Below are 14,089 nucleotides of genomic sequence, written 5' to 3'. Positions count from 1 at the left end.
ACATTTGCCCTGTAACAGAGTTCTCACCACTGGAGAAACCAATCCTGGGGACACACATCAGCAGTAAAGCACACGATTTTCATTTTCAATTTGAATTGTTTTGTGTAAAAACAAAAAGGTTTTGGGCAGGTTGCAAAATAGTAATTTTAAGTCCCAGAGCTAGGGTTTTCCCCCACCCAAATGGTGAACATTTATGGTGAAAACCTCTAATTTCCTCTTACAGTAAACATGAAAATTATGATTTCACTCAGAGCCTGCATTTTTTTCCAATCTTAATGGCAAGAATCTGCATACACTTGCTTGTGGAAATGTCATAAATTGGCCTCGGATCAATTCCTCAAAGATAGTACACACCAAAGTGCCACTTTCAGATTTTTAGCCCTAGTGAAATAAGATTTAACTCTTCTCAGCGATGTTTGCCTTTCCACATTCGAGGCCGACAGCAGAGGGATAAGCAGGGATATATTCTGTATAAAATTAAAACCACTTCGTTACATATTGTTCTGAAGAGTGAATAAGAGGATATTAACATTTTAGTAAAATGATATGATTTCACCATCTTAAAAAAATTATATGAGCATTTGGTCAGTTGATGTGGAATGAATCCTGTACCCCGTTGGTAACTTGATCTAAATTAATAAACAAATGTTTTTCTTTTCACTTGTGCCATATGTTGATCCCAGTTACATGGGCAGAAAGAGGCAGCTTGTAATGTTTCTTAAAGGATTACACACTGTTTTGCATAAGGGAAGATGCAGATGCAGGAGTAGATGCGGGCTAAAACATGTTCCATGCTTTCTTTGTGTTTTAGGAAGCTTGATTTCAATTGTTTATTTCATCTGACAAGAACCATTTTTATTTAACTGAGTAGATCTGGTAGACATATATGCTCAGTGGAAAACATTCTGTGAACAGCTTTCACCAACCGATTAACTGCCCCCCCAACCCCTCCCCAAACTGAAAATTGTGGTGTTTTATTCATTTTGAAAGGTCCAGAATGGCATAAAGCATCTTGTCTACAAGAACTAACTCTCTTCCGAAGGGGAAAAAATAAGCCTCTGCTTTAATGAAATTAGAGATGTTGTGGATGTTAACCAAACAGAGACACGTTCAAGTAGCAGTCTGGTTTCCAAAAACAAAGGCTTATGAGTCACGTATTATTCCACGTGAAAATAAATTGATAGACGACAAGATGAGAAAAAGTTCATACTCAAAATTGGCAGTGTTTCACCTCTACTTTTTCCATCGAGTTGTTTTTGTTGTCTTGAAGAGCTCAAAGGCATGCGGTCCAGATAAGTGAAGGTCTTGGGACTTGTTTTTATTAACTCTGAAAGTCATTTGCCATTAAATAGAATTGAGTTCTTTTGTTGTGTTTCTTGCATCTATCCCAGGCAAATAAGTGGTTGCTACTTTCTCTTGACATTCAGATTTTGATATTCTCTTTTGTTTTCAGGGTAAGAAGTGACCTTTTGAGGTGACTATAACCGAAGATTGCTTTACAGAAGCCAAAAAAGGTAAATGCAAATATGGTTAGTGGAATTGTATCTAGGGCTTTATCTATCGCCTTCTAGAAATCTTAATTCAGTTCTTTTCCCAACTACATATTTATCAAATATACGTGTGTTTATTGGTGTGTAAGTATGTATGTAGCATATTTTTGGAGGTCTTCAAAGAAAAGATTGCCCTTAAAAAAATGGTCCACAGAGTCACATTTTTCCCCCAAATATTATCAAACTTTTCCCCTCTTTGCTGAAGCTGAACTTTTTTTGTTGGTTGTTGACTTGGTAGGTTTAAAGTTAGAAAGGAATATTCACATCACAAAAGTGGTGATTCATAAAATTAACTTGCTGCAAACAAGAGGAACATGTCAGTGTTCTGGGCTGAAGTGGTGTCATCCGATTGATGTTCATCTGGTGGCTTTATAATCACCTTCCTTCAGAAATTAATAGTCAGGCGCCATAGCAACACGCCACATTGATGTAATTGCTGAGCGGCGTGGGGCACATCCCTGTGATGTCAGTGCTAGGGTGCCTTGTTCTCTAGACCTTGCTTGAAAATCAAATGAGTACTTGATTTTAAAATTAGAAGTTTTCAGAAAGACTGATGTAGCTTGATGATTTAAAGCTAGATTAAATTTTCTCAAATTCGCTTTTGGGAGGAGGGGAACAAAAAAGCTCTCTTGTTAGAATGGTTATGCATGCTACATATTTTCTTAATTCCAAAAGTCTCTCTCTGGTGAGGGCAGTCGTCATCTTACCCAAGTTAATCTTGCAGGTCATTTTAACGTGTGATGTTTCTCAAGCAGCGTCTTCGTTTTATTGTTGAATTTTGGCCAATAATAGTTCCATTTGATATAGTAGATTTGTGTCTATTTTAAAAGAGATTACTTGCTGGCCTGGTTGCACAAAGCCTTTGCTGAGATCTTACTAAATTAAAGTTCATGAATTTGTAAGATACAAACTTCTTACTCTTTGAACAAGGTTTTTTGTGGAACTTTCATAATGTGAAGGTTATTAGATCAGTTTCGTTTTTAATCTCACCCAGGGTTTCTGGGTTCCAGAACCCATTATAAACGTATGGATTTGTTTTTATAGTTGCATTCCGGCACATTTGATTTGGGCTAAAAAATCCAGTTTGCCTCATTTCACCATCTTTGTTGTTTAAATTAAACTTTTGTGGGAAGCATCTGATTGTCGTCCAAAGAGGACAGTCCCTTTCCAATATGTGTCCAGCATGGAAAGGGTTGATCCCAACCAATAATTGGGGTTATTAAGACATAGCTGGACTTTGGGCAAAGCACTTCCCTTGGCTGAGACTCAGTTTTCCAATCTTAAAAATTAAGCCTAAGTCTGTTTCAGGGATCTATAGACTTCTTCTGTGAAGGGCCATACAGTCCATATTTTCTGTTTTGTGGGCAGGTCAGTCTCTGCCATAGCTACTCACCTCAGCTGTAAGTTGTGTCTCCTCGTCTCGATCATCCTTGTGAGATCGCAGTCTAAGATGTTCCTCATGCAAAGCCAGGCCAGGTGTTGAACTCATCTCGTGCTGTTAGCAAAGGTTTCAGGTGAAGCTAAAAGTTATGATTAAACAAAGCTAAAAAAGTGGTTGAAAAGATGAAATATTCAGCTTGAGAGTTGTGTTATCCCTACAGCTCCAAATAAGGGCTTCATTCGTAGTGTTTTACTGTTTTTCTTCGGAATAACCCATAAGCATGAATTATTTTTCTCCTGACTTGATGTCTTTATAATGTCCACACTTAGACCCGTGACCTGAAAGTGGACACATTTGAATTTGTGTGATATGATTTTTCCCAATTCTGTGATAATGTTCAAAGTTAAAAATACCATGAGTCAAGGGCAAGTTTGAAAAAAAAAAAAAGTTTCCAGGAATTTGTCATTAGGGTTGACTAAGAGAGGTAGTCCATGGGGATAAAAAAATGCTGTCTTTATAATTACTGTCAAGGATGTGGTGTATTGTATTATGCAATATCCGGCAAATAAGGAACTCCTTGTCAAATTTCAGAAACATAGAAGAATTTTGTCCTTCTGATGCCTCCTTTCATGTGACACAAAGGAAGCTGAATAACAAATTCATGTAATTTTTCTTTTTGACTTGACTGCTAGGAAGCTCAGAGTAAAAGTTTTTGCTCAATCTCTGTAGTTTTTTTTAACTTTAGCTTTTTGTTGTTGACATATTGTTAAGTAAACTTCAGTTGTTCCTATCCCTAATTAACACTTTACTATTTAACTTTTTCTTCTACAATATTGATTCCATATGTGTTTTGACTCTCAATTCAATTTTTTCTTTTTAGAAATGTTAAGGTATATAGACTCAAATAAATAATAAATTACATGTAGTTTTCTACGTTTTAACAAACTCAAGGATCCTTCAAATACTAATCCTTATATATCTTGATCTCTCATATATATAGGGAAAAAAAGGTTTGTTAAAAATATAAAATCGAGGGGCCAGGCCGGTGGCGCAAGCAGTTGAGTGCGCGCGCACTGCTGTGGCGGCCCGGGGTTCGCCGGTTCGGATCCCGGGCGTGCACCGACACACTGCTTGTCGAACCATGCTGTGGCGGCGTCCCATATGAAGTGGAGGAAGATGGGCACGGATGTTAGCTCAGGGCCAGTCTTCCTCAGGAAAAAAAAAAAAAAGAGGAGGATTGGCATCAGATGTTAGCTCAGGGCTGATCTTCCTCACAACAAAACAAAACAAAACAAAAAAAATATAAAATCTAAAAAAGAGAAATAAAATGGATAGAATGGTTAGTTTTCTTCCCAGTGAGGAAACCGTAAACAAAGAGAAGATCATGCTCTCTAGCGATGGTCAAGAAGCCAGCACCATCTTCCATCTATACAACAAGAAGGATGTATGTATCAGATGCCAGGAACTTCTCAGTAAATACCGTGCCCGAATTTGAAATCTGGGAATTGTTAACGGTCAGCATAGATGCAAATAAATATGCCTACATTGGCACTATGGGAACAAGTGGTTATGTGCTGTAAAAGTGGCCAGGCAAATTCAGAAAACCAGATGAAGTCATTTTTCAAATTTAGATTCAAAGGTCTGAAGAATCGTAAGTAACAGTCATCATACTTGGTAGTGATGTAACAATTTTCTTCCAAGTAGATGTGAGCACTTTACAAAATGGGTGTGGTTGCTGGCATTCCTGAGAGGTAGCCGGCAATTATTATAATCCCCACTTTACAAACTGGGAAAGTGGTCCCACAGATGGTTAACTTACCCAAGGTCATGTAGAATGTCAAGACTGGAGCTAAAAAGACAGCTTGCTCTGGTCACAATTATGTTGATGTCATTCTGTCATGGCTGCCTTGGTTTGGTGATTGAATAAAGGTTTATGTGTCATTTTCTCCCTGTTTCCCCCCACCGTGGGCAGTTCACCCACATGCATTTTTGCTTAAAATTCAAGTCCAGTTTGTAAAATTCATTGTCTTGTGTTTAATTCTAAAGGGCATTGGGAGTTGATGGTAGTCATCAAGTACATACAGATTATAATTAAATAGTTATTTTTAAACATTAGGCATCTTCAAGCTTCACATTTTATGTATTGGTTGAAATTGTTTTTATGGTCACCTTATTTGTGAGAAAGTTAAAAGACAATCTAAAAGAAAGTGTAATCATTCCAATTTTTCTCCCACCCCCAATTTGAGCTATTTTTTGTTAGATCAAAGAGTTGGTAATACGTCCTGATAGATTCTACTCATTGTGTCTTAAATATTACAAATTACTTCTTGGTTACAAATAAAGCTAAAAATGGCTATTGAGCCATTTAAAATATATTCATTAGTTCTTTTGAAAGTGTATATTTATTTGATTTAAATATTTGCCTAATGACAACATTCTGAGTTAAACCCATTCAAAATGACCTCTTTATAGCATTCATCATTTGAATTACATGACTATTAATTCATGTAGTTGTTAGGAGGACACTAGAAGATAGTGTCTTCATTGAGCGACCAGATGACCACATTGGATGAAATGACTAGTCAGTCAGTTCAGTTAAGCATCAAAATCCTTTCTGCTCCTCTCTCCCCCTGGCCACGCACACACACATACACCCCCATGCCTGGGTGGTAACAGTCAAGGTAAAGACTACTAGGCTGATGTAGCATAGAGACCCCAACATCCAATGGCTGATGTAGTATAGAGACCCAAACAATAGAAGTTTACTTCTCTCTCATATAACAATCTGGCCAGTCTAACTTGACTGGGCAGGTTCTTTCCCTCTTGTGCTCTCCTGCTTTGGGGCTTTGTCCTTATCTTCCTGGTTGGAGAGGTCCAAGGCAAGCAGTTTTCTTTGAAGTAAATGAGTTAAAAATTGCACACATCACAACCATTGACATTTTATTGGTAAGGTCATGGTCATATGATCACAAGAAGCTGCAATGGCTGCTGGGAAATGTCTCTGCCTGGGTGGCCAGGAGCGTCGGACAATTGGAGAATAGATTTAAGGGGACAGTTAGAACATAACAACTTGATTTGTTGAATTGTCCCAATCCAATAATTTAATTCATTCATACATACATACATTACTTCCTACCGCCAATATTTATTGATGATTGTGTGCTAGGTGCTAGGATTGTGGCACTACATAAGAAGGACACAGTCTCTGTCCTCACAGAGTTTATATTGTAGAGGGAAAGACAGACGTCATGAATGATGATGATGACAGGTATCAGGAAGGGCAAATATTGGTAGCTATGAGAAAGTGTTCTATGACAGGGAGACCAGGGTGTCAGGGATTTATGCATTTTAGCATTATATGGAAGCTATTTAGACTAACTTGATTTGTTTGTTATCTTTCATGCCACTGCTGTTGTGAATGTTACCAGGCATGTTAATTTTTTGTTAATAGCTTTATTAAGATATAATTTACACACAATACAATGCACCCATTTAAAGTGTACTGTTGAGTGGTTTTTAGTATATTCCCGGAGTTGGCAACCATCATCACAATCTAGTTTTAGAACATTTTCATCACCCCAGAAAGAGACCACGTACCCATTAGCAGTCACTCCCCTCAACCCAGCCCATGGCAACAACTAATCTGCTTTCTGTCTGTATAGATTTATCTATTTTGGATATTCCACATAAATGGAAGCATACAATATGTGGTCTTTTGTGACTGACTTCTTTCACTTAGCATAATGTTTTCAAGGTTCATCCAAAGCATTTAAATTTTTAACTGTCTCATAACTTCAGAGTTATATGAGTTCTTACTCCTAAATCCAACAAAACAGTGGCCTGAAATATTTTCACAAGGGATGGAATTGGGGGAAAAATTACTGTTTTTGTGTTGGTTTTATTTCTGTAGGACTGACTTGGCCTCCCAACAGTTAAATTTCAGAATTTAAATGTTTGCATTTTAAGTTAGCTGTTTTTAAACATTGTTAACCATAATGCTAAACTAACTTACTCTGTAAACAAGAGCTGTCTCTCTTGAATGTTAGTTTCAAAGAAAAAATATTTTAAATATTGATTTCCAGAGAAATATGCTCAATAGAGTTCGTTTTCAAGCAGAAGTCACTTGTTGAAATGTACATGAAGGCATATTTAGTAGTAAAGACAATATTTGCAGCAATTATCAAGTAGCCATATTTTGCACAGTGAACAATCAAAAATACAAAACCAAATAACAAATGGTTTTATTCATCTTCGTTGTTTTTGCTCTTCTATCTGCCAGGGGCACAAATATTGCAACTGCTTACCTTGAGCATCTTAGAAAGAAGTTCTCAGCTTAGGTGACAACTTAATAGCTTAGCAGAGAAGTAGGAAGTATTGTCTTTCTTTGGCAATTCAAAAACCTCATGAAGAAATTGGAAGATTAACTGTACAAAAACAAAACTCTCTTTAGGGTAGCACATCTATGTTAATCTTGACTATACACCCCTCGTATCTAGTAACATCCAGGATCTTAAAGAAGCACATGGCATGCTGATGGTAGAATCCTTAAAAGTCGACATTTTCTGCCCCGGGCAAAAGAGTTTGGATTTGAAGTTCATAGTATCTTTCTAAAAGACTGTTGGTGAGTGGGACTTTGGAAATGGAAAATGAAGATTAAACATTTAAGTTTGTACTTCTCTGTCCTTGAATTAATGTACTTCCATGGCTTTTGCATGGCAGGTGGGAAGAAAAAGAAAAACTTGAAGTCTCTCTGCTCTATTCAGATGCACTTTTTTTGAAGTGTGAAAATCATGCAGATTTTCCCTTGAATTTTGTATATTAGCATGTATGTGTATATAATTATAGGTAATTAGATGTTTTGCTAATTATCTGACGGTACAATGAGTTATTTTAAATTACCTTTTAATTAAGAAAAAAAATCTTGTGTCACTGAGTGGCCTGCGATGATTTCAGTCTGTGGACTGGCATCATGCTTTAATTCCTCGCCCTTCCCTCCAGGCCTCTTTTTTCTGGGAGTCTTTTTCCCTTTCACACGGTCCTGAGCAGTCCCTGGAGGCCAAAGGAAGTGTCCTAAAATCCATTCATTACAGATTACTTACTTTATAAAAGTTTATTTAGAACAGTGATTTTCAAAGTGGGCATTGGGACCCATTTGCAGATTAGGAAATCAATTTAGTGGGTTGCGCCCAAGAATTTTTTAAAAATGGAATACACGTATAATAGAGTAGAATAAAATGAATGGCGTAGACCTACACTGTCCGGTATGGAAACCACTAGCCACCTGTGGCTTTTGAGCACTTGCAACGTGGTTAGCCCAAACGTACATGGGTGTAAGTGTAAAATCCACAAAGTTTTTCAGAGACTTTGTATGGGAAAAAGTATATGAAATATTTCAATAATTACTCTTTATTGATTACATATTGAAATGATCATATTTTGGATGAGTTAAATAAAATAAATTGTTAAAGTTAATTTCAACTCTTTCCTTTTTCCAATGTGGTTACAATTACATATGTGGCAGGCATTGTATTTCAGCTTTGCTCAAGGGGCTGGGGAACAGAGCAGCGAACGACACAGCTACCAAGCCCCTGCTCGTGGCTCTAGGGGATGAGGACAGGCAGGGAAACATAGAATATACATACATGGTGATAGGTGCTGTGGAGAAAATAGGAGGCTAAGGGAATCAGATTGCCAGAGGGAAGGGATTGCAACTGAATAAACGGGGTACACATTGAACCATGAAGCAGAGGCACTTGAGCAAAGATTTGGCATATTTTAAAGAGAGCAAGTTGGCCAGTATGACCAAAGCAAAGTCATCAAGGGGTAGAGTAGCAGGAGACAAGGTCAAGAAGTAACAGGGCCAGAAGGAGTGGGGCATTAAGGCTCATTGCACTCTTAGTCTCCTAGTGAAATAGCGAGCCAGTGCTGATGGGCTTTGAGGTGGGTCAAGATCTGACCCGTGCTTTATTTTTATTTATTTATTTATTTATTTATTTATTTATTTATTTATTTATTTATTTAGTAGATCAGCCCTGAGCTAACATCTGTGCTAATCTTCCTCTTTTTTACTGAGGAAGACTGGCTCTGAGCTAACATCTATTGCCAATCCTCCTCCTTTTTTTTTTTTTTTTTTTGCCTAAAGCCCCAGTAGATAGTTGTTATGTTGTAGTTGCACATCCTTCTAGTTGCTGTGTGTGGGACGCGGCCTCAGCATGGCCGGAGAAGCAGTGTGTCGGTGCGTGCGCGGGATCCGAACCCGGGCCGCCAGTAGCGGAGCGCGCGCACTTAACCGCTAAGCCTCGGGGCTGGCCCTGACCCGTGCTTTAAATAGGTCACTCTGGAAGCTGTTTTGAAAGTAGACTGTGAATGGGTGAGACCATAGGCAGCAAGACCTGTTAGGAAGCCACTGTAATAATCCCAGTGAGATATGATGATGGCCAGAATCAGGATAGCAGTAGAGGTGGTGAGAAGTGGTTAAATTGGGAATTTATTTGAAGGTAGAGCCAAGGATTTCCTCGTGGAAGAGATGAGGAGTTTGAAAGAGTTGCATCAAGGATGACTCCAAGGTTTTTGTCCTGAGTGGGGTGGTATCAACTGATGGATTGCTTGTGGGTAGAAAGAAAGAAGTCAGATAGAAGACTGAGGTATTTCGGTCCAAGCAACTGCTGGAAGGATGGAACTGCCATTGACTGAAATAGGGAAGCCTGTGGGGAGCAGGTTTGAGGGTGTTACAGGGAAAAACAATTTCACTTGTTAAAGATAGTGAGGCAGACTTTATTCACGACCATCACAATAGGTGTAGGGACTACTGCAGTAAGATTTTTATATGGGGAGAGAGATTGGCCTCAACTCCAAATACAGCATGGGCAAGTGGGAATTTGTAAACAAGGAGCGGGATGGGGGTCAGTGGATGGAAAATCACTAAGAAGAAACGTCAGGGGTAAGGGGAGAGTCCTGGCTAAACTGATCTGACAGAATTCTTGCTGAAGACAGGCCAGAGTGGTCAGACATCACCTTGGGGGTGGGGGTGGAAGGTGAGGAACCCATCAGATATCGAGGGTGATCCGATATTGAGGGTGGGGGAGGGTTCTGGTTAACCTGACTTATCAGGGTTCTTGCTAAAACTAGATTTACAACGAAGTGCACACGTTTAGGAGCCTGAGTAAAGTTTGGTCAAGCCAAGAATCTTTGTCAAGGGTGGATGAGGGAAGCAGGGGAGACCAGGAGTACAGCTGTAGATGTGAGCTTTGAGCTGTTGATTACTCGCCCAGATTGAGATGTCAAGTGGGCATTTGGATATGTGGGTCTAGATAATGTCCCACTAGGGCTTTAAGTTGAGGATTTATAAGCATGTAAGTGATAGGTAAAGGCATGAAACTGGGTGAGCTCACGAAGGGAGCAATGGTATAGATCAAGAAGAGTAAGACTCCAAGATGTGGGTTCTGAAGCCAACACCGTGAGGAGGTTTGATCACAGGATACTAAAAGGTAGGATCAAAGATGGGAGGAAAACTCAGATGGTGGTGAACTGGAAGCCCGTTGAGGACGTTGTTTAAAGGAGGAGCGCACTGGCAGCTGTATGCAATGCTGCTGAGAGGTCAAAAGTGATGATGACAAAGAACTGACCATTGGGTTGGTCAACACGAAAGCCATCGATAACCTTAGCGAGAGTCAAGAATGTTTGAATCTCACTCCCGTAGTATATCCTGGCTTCATACAACTACCAGTCAGCTTATGGTAATTAGGCATTTTGAATGATTTTTCCAGGAAGAGTGCCTGTTCAGCCCTCTTACTTGTTAAGGGCATCTCTTGTGCACCCATCCCTTGCAGCCCCACATGGCCAGGGGGCTAACTGTGACATTTGCGTCACAGTACAGCCTGTGGAAAGTGATCAGAGAAAAGCTCACTGCTACATCAAGGAATCCTGTACATTTTGCCCCTTTTAATTCATTCTCTAATCCAATGGTTTGGATATCAAGTTTAAATAAAAACAGGGGAATAGGGGATGTATTTACATCTTTAACTTAAAATATGTTGATTTTAATCATCTAAAGTACATCCCAGCTTGGTGTGGTTAACATAGTCTCTAGATTAGTAAAGTACTAGTTTGTGCCTAAGCCACACGTCTGTCTGTCAGCCTTACCTTATACTAATATGGGTAGTCTTTGATGGGTTCACCCGCCTTTCAAATTAACTAAGTACATCAAAGATTCTGGCTTATTCAAAAATTCTGAAACACAGTCGAACATTTTCAAGATTTCTAGGCTGGTCCTAAATCTTCAAGCATCTAGGAAATTGTAGGTAAAATAATGGAAAACTTGTGCTGTTTCTATTTAGATACTAAATACCAGTAAGGTGATGTTGGGTGAGGTAAGAATATTCCTTGTTTGTGGAAGATAATATAATGTACCCCTTAATTTTTTTTCATTATAAAATGGCATTAGAAGAAATTAGGAAAGCATGAAAATAAAGGAAGAATATGTAGGAAGAAGAATTCCACTAGTGGCCTCACCTAAAGAGTTCAACATTTTATCTGTATCTCACCAGTATTTTGTATATATAAATTTGTTTATATATACTTGTACTGTATGTATCATTTTGTTTCCTGCTTTGACCCTTAAACTGTTGCATTTCCCCAAGTTATTACATATTTTATCTAAATCTTATTTTTAGGATCCCGTGGAGACTTCTATCTTTGTGTCGTCTGTTCTTGCAAAGGAGGGACCTCAGATTCCTTCCAGTTACTCATGCTGGCCAATATGTCTGTGTTGGACATCTCAAGATAGCTCAGTCTCTTGAATTAGGTTTATAAATGATGTGGGGATTTTAGATTATCACCCAGTTTCTCCCTCTACTTTTAAGTCATGTTAAGACGAATCTGAGGCACATAAAATCATCCCCTGGCATTGACTGCGTGTGTTTTCCACCATAAGGTGAGGTACAATTTGCATTAACTTTGATGTCAACATTTCTAGACTTGAAGTTGCTAGACGTTTTTCTTTTCTGATCTGAATGGTCTCTTAATATTTTCCCACTTCCCCAACTTGATTTTCAGGACGTGAGCCAGGAGCTTTGTGTCTTTTCAAGGGACAGCCGCTCATGTTCTCACTGTTTATTATCCCAGACATCACCCCTTCTCTTTTTCTAGAGCAAGCCATTAATTTAATTGGTTTGCATTTGCATCTCCAAAATTTGCTTTCGTGGGTGTTCAGTCAGATTACCCCGGAAAATAAAAATATACTTACAACTTTTAGAGTTTAAAATTTAAGTTCTCTTGTTTGCCATACCTCAGTGGTATTGTCATTAATTGTTTAGGCAACAAATATTTATTGAGTTCCTATGAGGGTCACTGTGTGTTTAAAATTGAGCTGTACACCACTCTCCTTTGTGGCCCTTATGCCTTCTAGTTCTAAAATCCCCAAATGGCCGGTCAATGAAGCATTCTTGGATTTCTCACTTCAGAGAGGACCAAGGAACGTCAGACTTCTGTGGTCCATTCCTTGTAATTGACTGAAGATGAAACTGAGAGCCAGAAAAGGAAAATGACATACCCCAGGCCACTGCGTAATTGTAGCCGTCTGTGTTGGAATCCCCCTCTCTTGTCTCACACCTCTTCCTTTCTTTTATGATGTAATACCAGAAACAAGCAGAAATATTAAAATTTGACTGTTAACAAGTTGGCTATTAAAAAAATAGACCTGATGAAAACCAAAATGTGTCTTTTCATGTAGATAGCCCTTTCTTGGATTTCGTTTCCAGCGCTTTCTCCCTCTTCCAGCTATGTTAAGGGAAATTACACCATTTACAAGTGTTTTAAAATATTAAACAGGAAAAGCATCATCAAAAAATGTTCATGTCGGCAAATGCCCACTTTTTACTCTCCTTCCCTCATTTTCTCCTTCTCTTCTCCTCAAGCCTCTAAAGCTTCTCATGCTGCTGTTGCCGCTGCCCTTCCTCGTCTGTCCTCCTCTTCCCTCGCTCCCCCCCTCTCCGTCTCTCTCCTCCCTCTCAAACCTGATTTGTCGTTTTCACAAGGACATTTGATGAAGATATGTATAAAGTTATAACGTTCCTGCCTGTTGACAGCTACTCTCATTTTTTAAGTAGTTGCGTGTTTTGTGTCGCATGAGAATTCACGTGTCCACTCTGTCCTTATCTGACTGATTCTTATGAATGAACACCTCCCAGGTGACACGTGTTTTGCCGAGGGCTGAGGCTGGGAAAGGATAATAAGGTGTGTTGCCCGTTGTTTTTGAGGTGCACACTGTCTGATTGATTTGAACTGCTTATGGCCCAAGGTCTTACTCCTCCTAGTTCTAGAATGGGGTTGACATCTTCTCTTTATTTCCTTATGTGGGATAAAAATACATAAAGACCAATATAGAATTGTCATCAAGAAGGGTCATAGAATTTCATTAGCTAAGTTCTCGTTATGCTATTAGTAATAGAACATAGAGTAGGAAATTCTCATGAACTTTATTTTTTTTCTGGTTACAGATGTAAAACCACCTCGTTATAGGGAATTTGAAATTATGGAAAAGTAGACCAAATACAAAAGTAAAAATAATCTAGAATCCTGACCCTGAGAGTAACATATATTTTCTTCCATTCTTTTTGTTGTTGAATGTACACATACTTAACAAAATTGCAGTCATACAGTATATAGAATTATGTATCCATTTTATTGTTTGTGTGTGAGGAAGATTAGCCCTGAGCTAACATCTGTTGCCAATCCTCTTTTTTTTGCTGAGGAAGATTGGCCCTGGGCTAACATCCATGCCCATCTTCCTCTACTTTATATGTGAGATGCCTGCCACAGCATGGCCTGATAAGTGGTGCGTAGGTCCACGCCTGGGATCTGAACCCATGAACCCAGGGCCACTGAAGCAGAGCACGCAAACTTAACCACTATGCCACCAGGCCAGCCCGTGTATCCATTTTTAAATTTAACGTTATATGGTTGGCATTTTCCTATGTGATGGAGTGTTTTGTTTTTTTTTTTTTTTGCTGAGGAAGGTTAGTTCTGAGCTAACATCTGTGCCAATCTTCCTCTATTTTGTGTGTGGGTCGCCACCACAGCATGGCTGATGAGTGGTACAGTTCTGCACCCAGGATCTGAACCCATAAACCTGGGCCGCTGAAGTGGAACGTGTCGAACC

At 39.0% G+C, this 14,089-nt stretch overlaps 1 protein-coding gene across 12 annotated transcripts in view; it reads left to right on the top strand.

Annotated features, from left to right (window-relative positions):
* The window catches only part of FOXP1 (forkhead box P1), a 577,255-nt gene that overhangs the window by 256,607 nt on the left and 306,559 nt on the right, over nt 1–14,089 (top strand). For all 12 annotated transcript variants that reach the window (XM_087431333.1, XM_087431334.1, XM_087431327.1 and 9 more), the window contains one exon: nt 1,454–1,514. The gene's annotated coding sequence lies outside the window, so the exon portion shown is untranslated. The remainder of the gene's footprint in view (nt 1–1,453; nt 1,515–14,089) is intronic.

Source organism: Ceratotherium simum, chromosome 5 (assembly GCF_057802395.1).
Source record: "Ceratotherium simum simum isolate JZ-2026a chromosome 5, ASM5780239v1, whole genome shotgun sequence".
Lineage (NCBI taxonomy): Eukaryota > Metazoa > Chordata > Mammalia > Perissodactyla > Rhinocerotidae > Ceratotherium > Ceratotherium simum.
This window is presented reverse-complemented; position numbering and strand designations above follow the sequence as displayed.